Source organism: Anas acuta, chromosome 1 (assembly GCF_963932015.1).
Source record: "Anas acuta chromosome 1, bAnaAcu1.1, whole genome shotgun sequence".
NCBI lineage: Eukaryota > Metazoa > Chordata > Aves > Anseriformes > Anatidae > Anas > Anas acuta.
Window position 1 is genome coordinate 10,941,537 of NC_088979.1, and position 18,428 is coordinate 10,959,964.

Here is an 18,428-nt window from a genome sequence, read left to right on the forward strand (position 1 = left end):
TTAGGAAAACATTAAATGTTTCTAACCATATTAGAAGAAAACAGTATTTTCTGTAATATTCATTATTGTCCAAACAAAATAGCTTTTTTTTTCTTTTTCTTTTTTTTTATTTTTTCCTAATCTTTGGAAAACAAGTTTTTCAAGGTTTTAAAACAGATTTCAACCAGTCTGTAATCAAAGATATAATCAGAACTCCAGGTCACTCTGAAGTACTATTCATAATCCTTGCTCCCTGATCCTTTACTCTGAAATTAATTTTTATTTCCATGGTTTGCAGGCCTTAATATAATGCTGTTTGAGGATATAGAGGTAAGAGAAGAAGGGAAAGGAAGGTATGGTGTTTTATCTTAAAAAAAATATATATATATATATAAAACTCCAAACAATTTTCAGCTGAAATTATACTGTCTAGACTAAAAGGAACAGCCTTTGATAAAACTTTCTCCAGCCAAGCTTACTCTATTGCTACTTTTCAACACTTGGAGACTGATCTCCCACTAACCTGGCTCCCATACTTTAACTAGCATCTTCATGCCAGTTGCTCCCAGAATAACCCATCGGTATTTTTTTCATCACAACTTCTAAAGTTCTGCCTGTATCTATGCCTGATATGATTTAAGTAATAGTTTCCAGCTGTTGGTTTCCTAAAACAAAGCACTATTTTTGCAATGGGAGTGTAGAACGAAATAATTAGTCTTTTTTCTTTCCTACCTAGGAGAAATGCAAGAATCTTCTGAAGCTTCTTGGAAGCTTCAAATATCTTCATAAAAGCATCATTAATTCAATTATCTACAAAGTATACCTTCCAGTAGGGAAAATATTGACTTTCCTTTTTTTCAGTTTTACGTTTATTTCATAGTATCATGCTTCTCCAAAGTTTCATTACAAAAATGGGCTGTGCATGTGAGCTATTGGCTTCCTCAAATTTATTTTGGAAAAGGGGTCTCCGTAGGCAGTCTGTGACTGCACGTTATTGATTTAAGGAACTGGCTTGCTAATTACAATATTTGAGTCAATCACTTACTTAGTATATATTTTTTGTTTATATTCATGGATATTCTATATTCTCTGCTGTTTCTAACACCACCAAAGTTTGTTGCCTGCAGAAAAGTGTATCCAATCATTAATCTATATTAAAAATGTGTATTCAGCTAAGAGTTTTCATTCCTTCTACTTTGTCATTGCATTTCAGGACTTGGAACACAATAAATCCTTCATATGCGTTGAAAAGATTTAAGGACACAATACATCATTATTTCACATCCTATCCAGTGGAAAACCATTTGTTTCTACTACTTGCCACTATTTGCATCAGAGATCACTCCTCAGGGAAAAGGTTTGTAATCTGTTTAGGGAGATTTCTGTAGTATGCTCCAATAAATGCATCAAGTACCTGAGTAGCCAGTGGTGATCAATAAACATTCAGAAAATTCACGAGTCTATGCTGTGATGGATATTCGTGAATTTATAATATTTGTCTTGTTCCACTTTAGAAAGGATAGGAAGATTTGCTTTAATGCAAACATCTGGTTTATTTCTAGTAATTCATCCATCAGTGCAAATTTACTTCATGATGTGAATATTGCAGCCACCAAATGCTTATTTACCCTAGCTTATAAAACTTGCCTATTAGAAATCACGGATTCCATTCATGTCATTTTTGTTGGTTCAGAACAAGGCTGGGTGGAGTAGGATATGCAGCTTCTTGGCGTTTAATTTATTTTTATTTATTTTTATTCAAAGTTAACCCTGAAATCCTCAAAGTCTCTTTTCAGGAAAAATTTTGGCTACAAAATGCTCTTTATTAGGATAGTTGCTCTGCTAGGTCTATCTAAACCCACATTTAATTTTTGGCTGAACTTCCAAATTTTTTAGGGGAAAAAATATAAGAACAGAACAAATAGACAGAAATGTATTATTTTTGTATGCAATCCCATCACACAGATGTCAACTAGCTTTAGGTTAGGGACTTCTTTAGTCTTGGACTTTTCTCCCATAAATATCAGGTAACCTGCTACCTGATATTTAACTGCCCACCTGTAGTTTTGTAATATAAAAAATAATTATTTGTTTATCTTCAAGTCATTCTTGGTTTTACAGATCACTATCATGTACTTTCTCCTATCTCTTTTTCAGACAGACTCCTAGTGTACTTAATCTCTCACAAAGCCATTCAGTGGTTTTGATTATTCTTGTCCCTTTCTTCTGTCTTTTCTAGATCTTCTGTGTTCATTTTCATTTGGGAACGTCAAAAGTGCAGACATACAAACAGACTGAAAAGCTTTCCACCTGCACCTGACTGTTTCTTACTTCTTTTTATGACGGTTCACATTTTAACTTTTGCTCAGGTGCTAGCTTACAAGGTGATTACTTTGCATGATGTTTTAATGAGCCATTGGTGGCCTTCTATTATGTTGCCATCTGTTTGCCAGTCGACTATAATCCTGTCTGACTGGCAAATGGTTGGCATTGCTCCAAGGTTCATATCACTGTTTCATATTTAAGAGCACACTGTGAAATCACCTTGAATACGAATACTGTATCCCCATTTCATCAGATCCCAAATAGCCTATTGCTTACCCATGTATCAAAAATCAGTATCTCTGGTCATTTTATCACTGACCTGAAAAAAAAAAAAATATATATATATATATATATATTTTATATATATACATACCTCCTTTATATATATTTATTATATATACATATATATATTATATATATATACATACCTCCTCCAAATTCCCTGCTCACAAACATGAGCTTCCTTTCATATAAATTCCTTACTTTCTGTGTTCTGGTCTGTAAAGGCCCATTTCCAAGGATTCCTACTTTGGCTTTTTCTCAGTACAAATATCAAGCACTGAAAATCCTAAACTGTCTGAAAATGTCAGCATCTTAAAGGTCAGTATTACTCAAAAAAAAGTAATAGATAGCAGACTAAAGATTTTAGGGAGAGTTAATTTGATGTGTATTGCCTCAAGGACTGCTTTGTTACACCTTCTTGCTATGAAGTTTCATGCTGTGCATGGAGCAGCTTGCCTTTCTTCAACGTGAAAACGTTTTTGAAAGAAAGTCTGGAGGTTGATTTTCCATTGCATTTAATAGATTCATGGAATCACAAGGTGGTTGAGGTGGGAAGGGACCTCTGGGGTCATCTGGTCCAACCACCCTGCACAAGCAGGGCCACTTGGAGCCAATTGCCCAGGACTGCATCTAGACTGTGTTTGAGTATGTCCTAGGAGGGAGACTCCACAACCTCTCTGGGCCTGTGCCAGTGCTTGGTCACCCTCACAGTAAAAAAGTGTCCTGATGTTCAGACAGAACCTCTTGTGCTTCAGTTGGTGCCCACTACCTCTTGTCCTGGCAAAGACCACCACTGACAAGAGCTTGGCTCCATCCTCTTTCCACCCTCCTGCAGGTTTTTACAGACACCGATGAGATCCCCCCAAGCCTCCTCTTCTCCAGGCTGAACAGCCCCAGCTCCCTCAGCCTCTCCTCACAGCAGAGGTGCTCCAGGCATCATCTTGGTTGCCCTCTGACGGATTCTCTCCATCATATCCAAGTCTCTCTTGTACTGAGGAGCAGTACGAGAAGTACTTTGTAGCTGCAGATTGCAGTCATGTCAATGTCACCAATTAAGAACACAAATCTTAAAAGGACCACTGTGGTCAACAGCTATGCTTAAAACTCCCAAACTGCTGTTCATATTTGATTGCTACAGCTGAGATGAACACAACATTTTAGATGAAGCCCACTGGAATCTGTAAAATACAGCTGTTGATTAACAAAATGTTAAAAGCCTGGTGTGTGTTGATTCTCTTTGAGCTTTGATGAAGAATAAATATGATTACAGAAGATGCTGCAGCTGTCAAAAGTGCTGTTGGTGGTTCACGCTTCAAATAGAAATTCTCAGCACAGTTCAAATATCAGGAACATATGAGAAAGCCACCAGGATTTATCCCAATGTGAATCATCATCATGTGGCCTAAGTAACATATTTTTCTGTCACTTAATGAAAATAAAAAATCTATATTTGCATATGGATCTGTATATACTGGGACTTATCAGTCAAGCATTGCCAGCATCAAGGTTCTCTTTTCTTGTTTAACTTAATGGGCTGCTACTGTCAATTTCCTTTCCGTACTGCTCAAAGTGCAGCATCACTTCAATAAATATCATAGAATCACAGAATCATTAGGGTTGGAAAAGACCTCCAAGATCATCAGGTCCAACCATCCCCCTACCACCAGTGTCACCCACTAAACCCCAAGCACCAGGTCCAACCTTTCCTTGAACACCCCCAGGGACGGTAACTCCACCACCTCCCTGTGCAACCCATCCCAACGCCTGACTGCTCTTTCTGAGGAGAAAGTAGATCACTTGGGAAAATACCACAGACGTTTAGATGCTTGTGAATCTTTGTAAGTTCTTATATCATTCATCTTAAATACTTTAAATAAAGATAACCAGATATAGTGCATGACAAACTTACTAAGTCACATTAAAGGACATCATATGATAATTTGGGGTAGTTTCTCAGATTTGTAATGCTTTTCCACACTATCCTGCTAACTTTACCTTTGTTATGATCTGAAGAGCAGTGCTTGAACTCTGCAGATGTCCTGGAAGTATAACACCGTTTAGTCTGAACATCTGTATGGACCTACCTTAACGCTTGAGAAATTACATAAGCGTCTAAAATCTTGCATATAGCCAGAGACACTTTAGGCCTTGACACCGGTCTCCAACTTACGGTAGGTTGTGTCTTGTGCTACTCTAACCTTGGGAGCATCAATGCTCCTTAATAAAAGTGGTCAGGAAGGTCTTATTTTGTGGCCCTGTTCTGGACCTCTAACCAGATTTCTGCAAGACTATGTCCAGGCACTCTTCAAGGCACAGTTCTCTCCTAGCCTGCTCCCAAAAAGCACTGTGGGCAATAATCCCCATTTCCACAGTCCCCCAACACTACTCCAGCAGCCTTTGTACCTTAAAACACATCTTCATGCAAAGTTCCCTGAGCATTTAATACATATACAAAAATGGAAAATAGATGGCAGAAGGAAGAAGAGGAATCACGGTGTTGTATGACAAATCTCTCCCTTTTTAAAAGGGAATTCCACTATTCCTAGTTTTCAGAGCCAGACAATACATAAGCCCAGAACTCTTTTGTAGGCGCCAGCTGTGATATCACAAGAAGACGTGGTCCAGCAGCAGAGCCCCAGGGTGGCTGTCAGCCACCCTCGTGCTCCTATGATTCGCGTCTGCTTTGAGAACTAGCATAGCCTATGGCACGGAGCATTACTCTCAGAGTCTGCTCTAATTTTAGAAAACCTCCAGAGAACCACAGCTCAAAGCAACTGAAAATCCACACCGCCACGTGCACTGCGGGGACTCCTTTCATGCATCTTGTGGGAATTCTCCCTTCAGCTTTCATGGCCCTTGTATTCCTCTGAAGTAGTGTTCAAAGTGGAGTGTGAAGGGAGAGGGGATTATCTGCCTTATTGAGCTTCCTGGAGAAAAAATAGTTGGAGGACACCATAAAATCATAGCCTGTTAGTGATTAAAAGATGTTACTGGAAATATTTTTAAAGCTGCAGGAAATGTAAATAATAGAAATTCAAAAAAAAAAAGGCTACGTAAATCATTTCCATTTAATTCAGAGGAAGAAATTAATCCAATCAAACAACAAAACAATCAAACAACTATTTAGTGCATCCTGGAAAGAGCCAGGAAAATCCTAGGAAATCTGCAATCAGACACTGAGCACTGCACTGAGCACATCTATAGAATTTTTCCAGGATCAGCATTCCCTGGTCTGAAATTGGTCTGTATGTACAAGACTTGCAGTAGCACTGGTTTGTTCAGTGAACATGGTGATCCAACTCTTTTTTTATCTGCTCTTAGATTTATTTAATGTTCATTGAAAACTAAGAAATCTACCGTTTGGCATTTATTTTAGAAATTCAGCTTCAGCAACACATCAGGAAGCATTTAGAAGCTGTACTTCTATCCACAGAATTTCTATTAAATTTCTTTTCTATTAAACAGGGTAAAAATCAATCACACACATTGTCTTTATAGCCAGACCCAGTGTGAGTAATTCAGAAAATGATTGATGACCTGTTTCTGCCTGCATAATGCATTAAATCTGCGAGCAAGCAATAGGCCATCTGTACCACTGCAATATAATCAAGAATAGCCACCACTTCTCCTTGCATGCACACTCCTGTTTGTCAGTGCATAAGCACTGATTCAGGTTCCGTTCCTTTTTCATTCCTGTTGGAAGGAACCTCTGGAGGTCAGGTTTTGGGCTGTTCTGCTTCACATCATGTAGCTGAGTCCACACACCTGGTGTGCTCAGAAATTTTCACATTATGCACCACTCAAACGAGAATGCCTGAAGAAGTGCTCTGACAGGGCGCTGGCACAGGTTGTCCAGAGAGGTTGTGGAGTCTTCTCTCCTTGGAAACCTTCAAAAGATGCCTGGACATGGTCCTGGACAACCTGCTGGGTGTCCCTGCTTGAGCAGGGGTTGGACCAAATGGACCCAGAGGTCCCTCCCAACCTCAACCATTCTGTGGTTCTGTGGAGGTAGGAAGGGAGAATAGGCTATGGAAATTTGTTAATGTCTTTTACTCTTCTAACTTAGTTCCTGCAACTGCCAACCAAGTCAATCCCTTTCCCTTATTCTGAACTTAATCCAAGATTTTACTCATGTATTGATCATGTTTTCAGAAATTGAAGCTGCTTGTAGAAGCCTCTCTCACTGGCATGCTGACCAGTTTGATGTGTCCACCTACATTCACTCATTACCTTCATGAGATGAAGGTAAACCTCACGGAATCAATAAAGCTGCACTGAAGCAAACATTATAAAAAATATTAATCAAAAGACATCCAAGGTATGTAAGAAATACTGGTAGCCAGAGCAGGATGAATGGAAGTGCACAAGAGACAGGGAGAAGGAGAGCAGTAGAAAATTCACACACTTTTCATGTTATAGCGATCCCATTTGATTCACGAAATGCCAGTGTTACAGGTGAGCTGCCATCATCTCAGCTTTTGGTGTAAACACAATGAAGTGGTGTCTTCTATTCACAAAGTAGTGCTGCACTGCAATTAGAAATAAATCTTCCTACGTCCTGTCACAGATGTTTTTGACCCTAAAGCTCTAATTCTCGGTGTAATGCTTGCTTCTGGATATCAGTTGCATAAAACTGTGTGTCCCAAACCCCATAAGCAAAGCCTTCAGAGGAGCAGAAGAATGCACTAACAGCAATTGTTGTTTTCTGGAATACTGACATTGCATGGCATTGCCTTTATCAATGCGGTGACCACCTCCTCTCCCATGTAGCTGGGTCAATGGGATACAGAAATGTCCCAAAGGAGCTGATGTCCCCTGCAGAGCCTGTGAAATCCAGAGAGGAGGTAGTCACTTCTGTTATGTGACCACTGTGCTGCTAACACAGAAGCCTTACCCACACTGAAAACCCTTTCGTGCGCTCTTATCAGTACAGAGATTCATTCAAAGTGTTCATGGAGGACTAAATACCATGTAAACCCCTCATATACTGCTACTAGGAAGGAAGATACCCTTTTGTTTCTCCTTCTGGTTTGTAAACCAGCCTCATTACACCCTATAGGAATGATCTGTCCAACACCATCTCTTAGCCATATTTTGTCTCCTCTGATTCTGCCCTCCCTGTCCCATGTTATCAGCCTTTTATTGGCTTCAGGCCAAAATGCCACAAACTACTGCATACCTAGAATACAGATATACAAATGAGACCTTGCTTCTTTGGTTCTCCCCCCTCTGTTCCCCAAGGAGTGACAGTCTTTCTTCATGAAGCCTCAGGTCGTTTTGTGGCTGGGATTGTCCCTTAAGAGCAAAAGTTCTGTGCTGAATAGGGGAGAAAATTGCTAAACACTTTCATTTGTGAAATGCTATTGAACGGCTGGTAATTATAACTCTGTAGGGGTGGAGAGATTGACCCAGATTGGATGAAATCGGCAGGAATCACATCCGTGCTTTCCTCAGAGCCTCCCACTGCTGTGCTACCAGAACCAGCAGCTGATAAGTGTCTGCTGCCAATATTTTTGTTCCCATACCACCTTAATTTGTCTGAACAGGCCAACATAAAAATAACCGTGACCTATTTTCACCAGTGACTGCCATTGGTCTGGCTACTGCCAAGTCAGGTGCCGTGGAACAAGCTATTACCAAAAAAAAAAAGGAGGCATTACAGCCACTGTTACTGGGCAGGGAGAACTGGATGCAGGAAACTCTGACCTCTGTTTCTGTGTCCGTCTGCTACACCAGAGCTGGCAAGCCTCTAACTCTCGGTATGATGCAGAAGATAAGCTTTGAAAACACAGACAATGTTATCAATGCCTCCTCTTTTGGAATAAAGTTCATGTCTTTGAGGTTGCCAACCTTCCGGTTCAGATTTGGTTGACCTACCTGGTGGTTGCAGTACAGCTAACACATTACACAACTAGAACATCATGCTAAAAACCAGCTTGTAGTCAATCTCTGCAACAAACCTACAGCATTATGTTTCATTGTCTGTTACAGAGGCTAGAGCCAAAGCAAATGGGAAACTGCTTGTCCAAAGACTGTGTCATCATGGGGGACTGAATTTTAGAAGCCCAGGTTTGTTTCTGGTCTTCCAGAAACACGCTCCTGCTTCTCCAAGGTACAACCCTTCTCGCCCATGTATCGTATTTAAATAACTCCAACAGCAGGAATCCAAGATCTGTGAAATTTCAATCTTTCCAGTCCAATGTCAAGACACTGCCAAATTTGGCAAAGGGGGGTTTGAGGGATCCTTCTATTCCCTCTTTCTGTCTCCGTGATACTACTGTTATTCCCAAAATTGGGACTGTGAATGCACACTCAATGTGTTTCAAGGTCCTATCAGGACTCTACAGAAGTCATTTGTCAGAGATTACACTGCTTTCTGTCTGTCTCTGTATATTTAAAACTTCAGCAACGGGTTTGGACTAAATCTGCCTTTTAATCTGCTGCAACAGCCTGGGCCAAATTTATTTTATCCTGGTTAAAGTTAGTGTGTGGCATAAGGTGCCACACAACACCAAATAAATATATAAATAATCAGATGTTTTCTTATTAAGAATACATCCATGAATTACTCAAAGACATTTCTGTGTTTTACAGCATTATGAAAGTGCAATCTCTAAAGTATTTATCTCCACTGGGGAAGAAAGAAAATTCATTTATATGCCACTTAAAAAGATAGTGGAAAAATAATAGAAAGAGAAGCATAGGAAGAACTGAAATACAGAGGAAGAAAATGAAAAAAGCAGCTTGCCTGATGCTACACTGAAATCTGTGATGCTGTAGGGACTTGAACTCCTTTCTTAACACATAGACTAATGCCACTCTTGCTCCGTAAAAGCTTTTGGCAGATGTATCTTTAATAGTCATCATGCAGATGAGATAATGTGAAGGATGTTCCTTTCCATCAGCATGGCTGATGGAAAGTGGAGAATTTCCTACGGCAAAGGCATTTGGAGGCAAAGAATTATCACAGTTATTTCTGAAATACCTTACTGTCTCAACAATGCATCACCACCACTGCCAATTCATTTAAATAATAATAATAATAATAATAAATAAATAAATAAATAAGCTTTCCAGTTCAGTGAATAAGCAACTTGTGTACACTTACAGAAGTGGTCCCAGATGTATTAGTGTGGCGTGTTGCAGCTGGCGGTGGCAGCTGATGAGAGCTCCCGAAGCGCATCCAAGCTGATGCTCCCAGTTCCTAACCAGCTCTTGCCTCCCATCTAGTGGCTACATTCACGCACTAAATATTTCACTCTGATGATTTTTTTTTTTTAATTAATTTGCTGAACAAGTACTTTGTCTGTAGGCCAAGTGATTTTAAGCAGAAGTGACAATTAGATTGTTTTTCTATAACTAAATGAGCATGCAATGAATATCTAAATGAAATAGGATAACTTCAGTGGGCAGTGTAATAGCCTCATTTCTCAGAATTTTATAAAGAACTTTGCTATGTGTCAATAAACCCAATTATTCAGATACTGTTGTTTCTTCCATACATCTTTGCAGGAGAGGGAAAGTGAGGAGATTTAAATATATATACATACATATATTATAAATGTAGATTTCTTCTGTTGCTTCCAGGATTTTGAGCCTTCTAAGCAAGCTGTGTTCACAAACTCTGCATTGATACCATTGAAAAAGATAGCTTGCTTTTAATCTTAAGATGCAAAGTTGAAATCTTGTCAAGAAAATTCACTCCAGAAGGGTGTAAGAAATACCTAAGGGATTAAAACACGTACAGTTAAAGCTTAAGTGCACAAAAATTCTCAACTTTGCATCCTTCCCTCCAACACTGGCAGTCACAAGCTCTGTCCCAAGGAGAGAGATGCAGCTACAGCATCTGAACACGTAAGTGCCATGGCTGAGGCCCGACCTGAGTCCATATCCACAGACTCAGGATGAGGATGTCACAGGAAGGATGCTCCTGGAAAGTAGCTGCATGCATACAGGGACCTGGCTGCCAGACTTCATCTGGGCGCTCATCTGTTTGGGATAACGACCCAAATGAATGCAACTTTCATCAGACATCTATAAAGAGTAAGCATTCGCCCTCTTGAGGAGTGTAGCATGCAGAATGCAAAGCAGGGAATTATCCCATGTGAGAATATGATAGCTAATAAATAACTGTTTCTCATTCTTAAATAGGAAATAACTCCTTTGGGGTTTATTCCAATGTAGGACCTAATCCACTGCTGAATTATATTCAGCATCTAAGCATGGCTCAGAATTGATATCATCTGAAGTACTTTGTATCACCAGTATGTCCCACTATGAGCAAGAACAGTAAATTAAACAATGCCAGGGCACTAACAAATTATAGTTCATCCTACTTAATTGTTAGGGTAGTGCCTGGGGTATTTTTATGCTCAAAGTTTCCTAAACAACTCCCAGACATAATTTAGGACTTGGCACAGGCCATGCACCATTCTCAATTAAACAGTCACTCGATTTGGGAGGGAAAAAGAGTTTGGAAGTTGGCCCCAGTGCAGGAGGATGCATTTAAAGTGGTACTGCAGACATTGCCCTTGGCTACATCCATACTGCTGGGACATAAAAGACGCAGACTGAAAAATTAAATAATATCATTTTACATACATGAATGCAGAGTTTGGAGAGCTTCTTCTCATCATGGATTGCAAAAATTTGAATTTTTTGCTGAAACAAGCTGCCCACAGAGTCCAAAATTGGTACCAACATTTGGAGCTGTTGCATGTAAATGTCCTCCTCTTTCCTGAGAATGTAAGGAAATAGTTAAATTTAAATTTAGATTTAATTTCTTATTTGTATTGATATTCTTTACAAAAAAGACAAGAAATCCCTTGGCAGCGAGTACTCTGCAGTAAGGAGCCCTGTTCTGGATATGGGGATGTATTTCTTTTATAAGGCCAACAGTTCAGTTCAATTCAGTTAATTTAATTCCAAAGATGTTTAAATAATAACTCTGAGAATGTGTCCAACATATTTAACCAGTCCTTCTGCAGAAAATAATTCAAATAACAAAGGCTATATACCTAATAAAGACCATACACAGTAAAAATAACAGGCTTATTGCCCAGAGAATTGCAGCAGTGAATGTTGTGTCATAGATGTATAAATAAGTAATAACGGACAATTATAAATGAACATAAGAAGAGTTGGAAATTTTCAAAGTCGTCTATTTATTTGCACTTCAATGCACCAAGTATCCTTTTAAAAATACCATCTGAAGTAGAGTTGGCTAGAAAAGAACCAAAAGTGCTGAAAATGCTGTTTTGAAATTTCTAAAACTCTGTAAGAAGTTACCTAGTTAAATTTTATTCCAAAATCAGCCATTTTTTTCATTCTGCAAATCTTGCATGATCTATTTCTGCTTTCAGTGCTCAATGGCAGCTTTGTAAATGGATAAAGCTAACCCTTAATCTCTTACAGCCCATATTCTCTTTTACGTATAACATTATCTAAAGGATCATCAGCAGTCTGATCCAAAGCTCATCTAAGATAACGGGAACTTTCCTACACCTTTAATAAATTGAGTGTTGGGCCCTAAATAGTGGAAGACCCAAAAGACTGAGCTACTAATATGGGTGCATCACTTAATTCAGGAAGAATTTTATACTTATTGAGCCCACCAATTTTTTAAAATAGCTCTAGGAGTAAATATGTACTGAAGTAATATTTTGAGCCATTTAATTTAGCAATAATTTCCTGCATTGCAACTAATGAGATCCTGTTGGAATAAATATCATCATCGCTGATCCAAGACAGACGTGTAATCAGGCAAGTTTGGGGAAACAGCATACCGCTATAATACATGCCAACCAGATTTGTTTAATAAATGATACTCCATGAAGAGTCCCCTAAATAAAATGTCCTTAGAGCCCAGAGACTCTTGAATCAGGTTTCCACGAATAAAAATAAGTCGGTAATCTGTGTAGTAATCCAAAGCCAGATCTAGGTGTGAGGAAAAGATGGTGCTTGGAAGAAATTTCAACAGCCTGTTACAAATGGCTGTGGTAAACTTTCCTTTCTGCACTGAAACCACCTGTTCTCCTAGAAAATGAGTTCTTCTAGACAACGTGCTACAGTGGTGGCCATGGTGTGATCAATGCTGTGACAAGATACAGTTTGAAGCATTATTGGCTGCTAAGCCCCAGCTGTCCCATTGTCCCTGGCAGTGGTTTTGTGTTCAGAATGAATTGAAAATACAAAATCCTTGCAGTTTTCAGCAAAATAGTGTCTTTACCGTGATGTCTACACAAGGCTAGCATGCACCTATCAGGCTTATTTTACATCAAGCCCACTGAGTTTCTCTCCAACTCACACAATCTGTTATGTGTTGATGCCTGTCTGAATGGTCCTTGATTTTCCAGTGACGATAATGGTTTTGTGCTGATGTGCACTGCAGTGTAAATATAGATAAGCAATGCTATTCCCACTGAGAAAGAGGAAATATATCACTATGTTATACTGCTATCCTTTCTAGCAACCTCTAAGCAATTAGTTCAAAAGACTTTTTGATTCCTTTTGTCAATTAATTCACATTGCATTCCTGGGAGTCACTGGCATTGTTGGCACAGGAGACTACCGTGTTTCTCTGGCATAAATATTGAGATGCTCGTAGGCTTTCATGGGTTTAGGCTCCACCTTGAATAAGCAAGCGTATAATAAGCTTCCACCTTGAATAAGCAAAAAAATCAGGCCTTACCTACTCTTGGAATTAGTTTCCATTGAGCAGCTAGTTCTCAGTATTAGAAGTAATTATGCCAGCTCACACCTCACAGAGATGTTACAGACACTCTCGGGCTTGTGAGACATGGTTGGCTTACCATTTAATAAACAATAAAAATCCCATTATGTCTTTATCTATCGCAGAGAATTGCTGGGCACAGAATATGGAGGTCATTTCTAAACAGAGAGAAAAAAAAAAAAGCTTAAGTACTCCTAGGTAGAGCCCAAATACTGCTGAGATATAATGGGGCAGGATAGTAACAGCACACATTTTAATATAAGCCAACAGCGATTCCAAAGCCTGTGTTTGGATACTTTTTTGGAAGAAAATTAATTAGAGGTTCTGATGGTATTTGCTTAAATAAAAACAAGTTTGCATTTATTCAAAGGTAAAGATTTATTCTGTAGTTCCTCATGGTTTGTATTAATGTTCACTCATCGCAGTCTACAACTTCCTCGTAAGGGGGTGTCGAGAGGCAGGAGACCTTTTCTCCATTAACACCAGTGACAGGACCCGCGGGAACGGGGTTAAGCTGAGGCAGGGGAAATTTAGGCTTGACATCAGGAGGGGGTTCTTCACAGAGAGAGTGGTTGCACACTGGAACAGGCTCCCCAGGGAAGTGGTCACTGCACCGAGCCTGTCTGAATTTAAGAAGAGATTGGACTGTGCACTTAGTCACATGGTCTGAACTTTTGGGTAGACCTGTGCGGTGTCAAGAGTTGGACTTGATGATCCTTAAGGGTCCCTTCCAACTCAGGATATTCTATGATTCTATGATGATTCACTCATGGCTAGGCCAGTTTCTCCAGTGATACCCTGATGGGTTTATTCTCTGTACAAAGAAGATACAGCCAAACAGTAGGTAGGACTTTATGATCTTAGCTATGGCTGCTTGGTAATCTTCTGCTCCTGGAGGAGTTGATTGTTAAGGAGTACTACTAATGTAATACTGTAATTGCTCCCATTGCAGGAGTTAAACTGTACAAATTAGAGCACAATGGCAAACATCTCATGTGGAGGAAAACAGCTGCTAACAGCATTGCTCTGCGATAACATTTGGTGACAGCACTAAACTGAGTTACTGAGGGCCCCATTCCCTTGTCAGCCAGCCAACGTAATTGCAGTGGTATCATCAGTGTACACGCAAGTTTATTCTGAAGTGCTAACGGGATGCAGGTGGCAAAACATAATGAAACTTACCCCAGTCAATAGAAGATGCATTTTTTTTCCTGATCCTAGATTATTTATTTATTTATTTATTTATTTATTTATTTATTTATTTATTAATAGACCAGGGGACCCAGCAGAACATTTGGGCTGCCTGCAATCGTGGGACAAACTTATCATTTAATGCCATTCCCAATATCATCATTTTCAGTCATAAACTGGTTAGATTTCTTCTCATCCCTAGTCACAGGGGAGGATTGCTTCACTAGGCTCTACCAAACTTCAGTGATGAAGGAAATTTTACTGCATGTGTGAGAGCATAGAAGCATTGCACAACTTCAGAATTTTTACTTAAAAGTGTCTAAAAGGATCCTCAATTTTCCAAGGATCTGATCCCTAAAATCAACTAAATCAATGAAAGGAACTGATCTCTTACATCAGTGAAATCAGCAGAAATAGAGAAAGAAGGGCGAAGAAGCTGGTGAGGGGTCTGAAGAACAAGTCCTACGAGGAGCGGCTGAAGGAGCTGGGCTTGTTCAGCCTGGAGAAGAGGAGGCTCAGGGGTGACCTTATTGCTCTCTACAGATACCTTAAAGGAGGCTGTAGTGAGGTGGGGGTTGGTCTGTTCTCCCACGTGCCTGGTGACAGGACGAGGGGGAATGGGCTAAAGTTGCGCCAGGGGAGTTTTAGGTTAGATGTTAGGAAGAATTTCTTTACTGAAAGGGTTGTTAGGCACTGGAACAGGCTGCCCAGGGAGGTGGTGGAGTCACCATCCCTGGAAGTCTTCAAAAGACGTTTAGATGTAGAGCTTAGGGATATGGTTTAGTGGGGACTGTTAGTGTTAGGTTAGAGATTGGACTCGATGATCTTGAGGTCTCTTCCAACCTAGAAATTCTGTGATTCTGTGATTCTGTGATTACCCACGGTAAGATAACATCTTTTCAGCTTCATACTTAGTGTACTGAATATATATATATATATATATATATATATGTATATATATATATATATATATATTATTTCATTAAGGAAAAGCATTTGTGCATGTTTTTAATGAAAATGTAGAAGAATCTACTTTTAAATCAAAATATCTCCTCCATAAATGTGAAGATGGTATATTTAGCATGCAGACTAGAAAGAACTCTTCCTGACTCAGAATTCCATTAACTTTGCACATTTTTATCTTACATACTCACAGTAATGTCAGGATCTCCATGGGTGCCTTCCACATGCACAGGTGCAGAGTGCAAGGATTTATACAGACTATTCCCTGTCTTCAGACTGCAAAGTATACTACTGCCTGCAAAGTACTTCTGAGTGGCTCATGTTTGGAATGCCAGGACCATTAATCTAGTATTTTTAGCTAGCAAGAAATACAAATTCATCTCATCCCTCTGCATTCATGTAGCACCTTTCTCCCTTCTAACCTTTAAGCAGAAGTTTTGTTTATCCTTGCCTTCCTGCTGGAACAGATCATTAAATAGAAACATGGCTAATTAGTAATTTTCAATAGAAAGCCTCAATTTCTCAAACATATAACATCTCAAAACTTATGGGCCCTCCTCAGTTTGCTTCACTCTTACTTATATTAGTTGTGGTTTGACATATGTTCCTGCCCAGTGCTCTGGCCAGCCTAGCCCACCCTGGACAGGCACAGCACTCTCTGTGGCAAAGATAGTTTTCCATCGAATGCTTTCCTGGCATGCACATCCTCACACTAGGAGAGGATGTTAAGTCATTTAATAATTAGTTTCAGTCATTTATGTGATTTCAATTAATCTACAGTTTTCATGTCCTCACATCCAGAGTCAGCTTCACTATAAATAGTTGTCCTCAGATGACTGGGAAAAGCAGCTGAGGGGTGGATTTAAGTAGTCATTAAAAACAAAACAAAACAAAATAAAAACAGAACCCTGTTGTTTAAAAACAGTTCTTTTCATCAATTATCAACTTTAACATTTGTGTTTGCAGGCAGTATGTCCTGTGAGAGATTTTGTGTATGTAAGATGTGTGTATGTTTGCGTGTGGAGATGCTTAAAGTCTGTCCTGTAAGGATCAGCTAGCTCTTGTAATCAAGAAACAGCTATTACACGGCTGAATTTCAAACACAAGAGGTAAGTTAAATATTGTTGAGGAATGATCCACAGGAACTGTCTATCCTTCAAACATTCAATTAATTTGCAATTTGCATAACACATACACTAGCCCATATGACCAGTTCAAGTCATAGCTTTATGACTGGGATATTAGCTGGATACTTTAATCAACTAATTTTAGACTTTTTACATACTTGGCTTTCACATGCCACTGCTGTGTAAGGGACTTCGTAATAGGTGACAAATCCCAGCTGGCTTTCCAGAGATAATGTTTTATATTACTCTTACCTGGCAACCTTGCAGCAATGCAACACCATTCAAAATATGAAAAAATTGTGAAAAAATGCCACCACTTATAATCTTCCAGTTCCCAAGTGCTCCTGAACTTTTACAGGTGGAGGTCCCTAGTTCCATCTTGAGCTCTCCAGCCTAAGGCATCACAAATGTCTCCAACATCTCTGCCGTGAGGGAAGAGGTTGCTCCTGTGCTGCCTTTCTTCATGGAGCTCATCCCACCTCTTCTGTGTTTCCAAAAGAACTTTCCAGGAACTGTAATTGTGGTAAATCTGACACAGAAAAATTCTTTTGGAAAAAATGTTTCCCTGGTGGGTCTTTCACACACTTTGTAGAGACAGAAAATGAAATCTACTCCCCCAATCTACTCTCAATAGCAGGAACAGTCATTCCAAATTAAATGGGACAAATAAATCTTGGGTTTATGGCAGAATTTGTTGTTCACCAACAGATCTGCAGTAGACAGGTCATGATAACCTAGGCTTTTGCCTCTGTACTGTGACTCAGTTTGGAGTTAAAGAGGGCAGAGGGGACAAGTGAGAGATTAGTGATAACAGAGGACTGAAGTGGTGTGCTGTGCTACTCAGCACTCAGCATTACGTTTGAAAACTACTGATATGTTAGAAGTAGTCAAAACACTCCTTAGAAATTAGGTGAAAGACCATTTGGACAGAAATTATTTTTAAAATATAATTTTTCAGTTATGTGGAATGGGAAACAAGTACTCATGTAGCTTAACTCTGTTCTGTTCTTGCCTTATTTATGAAGAACAATGTATTTATTACAACACCTGCCACATAATTATATCTCTCTGTACCCAAGAAGAATGCAATTTTAACTGAAAATATTTAAATTTCTGTTTATTTTCACAAAATGTTTTTCTCTTATGATAAGACATATTATTTTGCTGCACAGGCTTAAACCTGAAACAATTTCAATGGCGTTTCCCTGGGGATAGAGGAATGGAGAATTAGGATCACTAATTGTGTTTCTAAGTATATCTCATAATAGCCTAACAGGCCGTAAAGAATTCCAATATCTATTCTGTAATAAAAAGCTGTACAAAAATAGTCTGATTGACCAAAGCCAATACCTGGCCAGTGCGGATGAATGGCAGAAATTGGCCGACAATAAAGGCTCTTGGTGTCAGAGTCAAGAGTGGGAAGGCTGAGCCCCAACTTCGCGGGGTCCTGTGCATTTCACCCCAGATGACCTGGGGCTGCCTGCAGCACCCCAGAGCACTGCGAGAGGCTGCAAATTGTTCTTACCGCAAATCACTGCACAAACAAAAAGCTAGCAGGCATTTTGTGGAAGACTGCCCGCAAGGGAGGGCCTGGAAAGCCCTCTGAGATACCTGGCATTTCCCAGGCGCTGTGACACAGGTACAGCCTGTACCAACGGGCACTCCACAGTCAGCGTGATGCCTTCTGCTCTTTGTGTCAGCTGCAGGCAGTGGTTCCTGATGGCTTGCAGAGCCATAACTGTAATCAGTTCCCAGCCCATCCATTAAGCGAGCTCAGTTTCTCATGGCAGAACCAACATCCATCAGCAGAAGTCCCTTGCCTCGCCTGA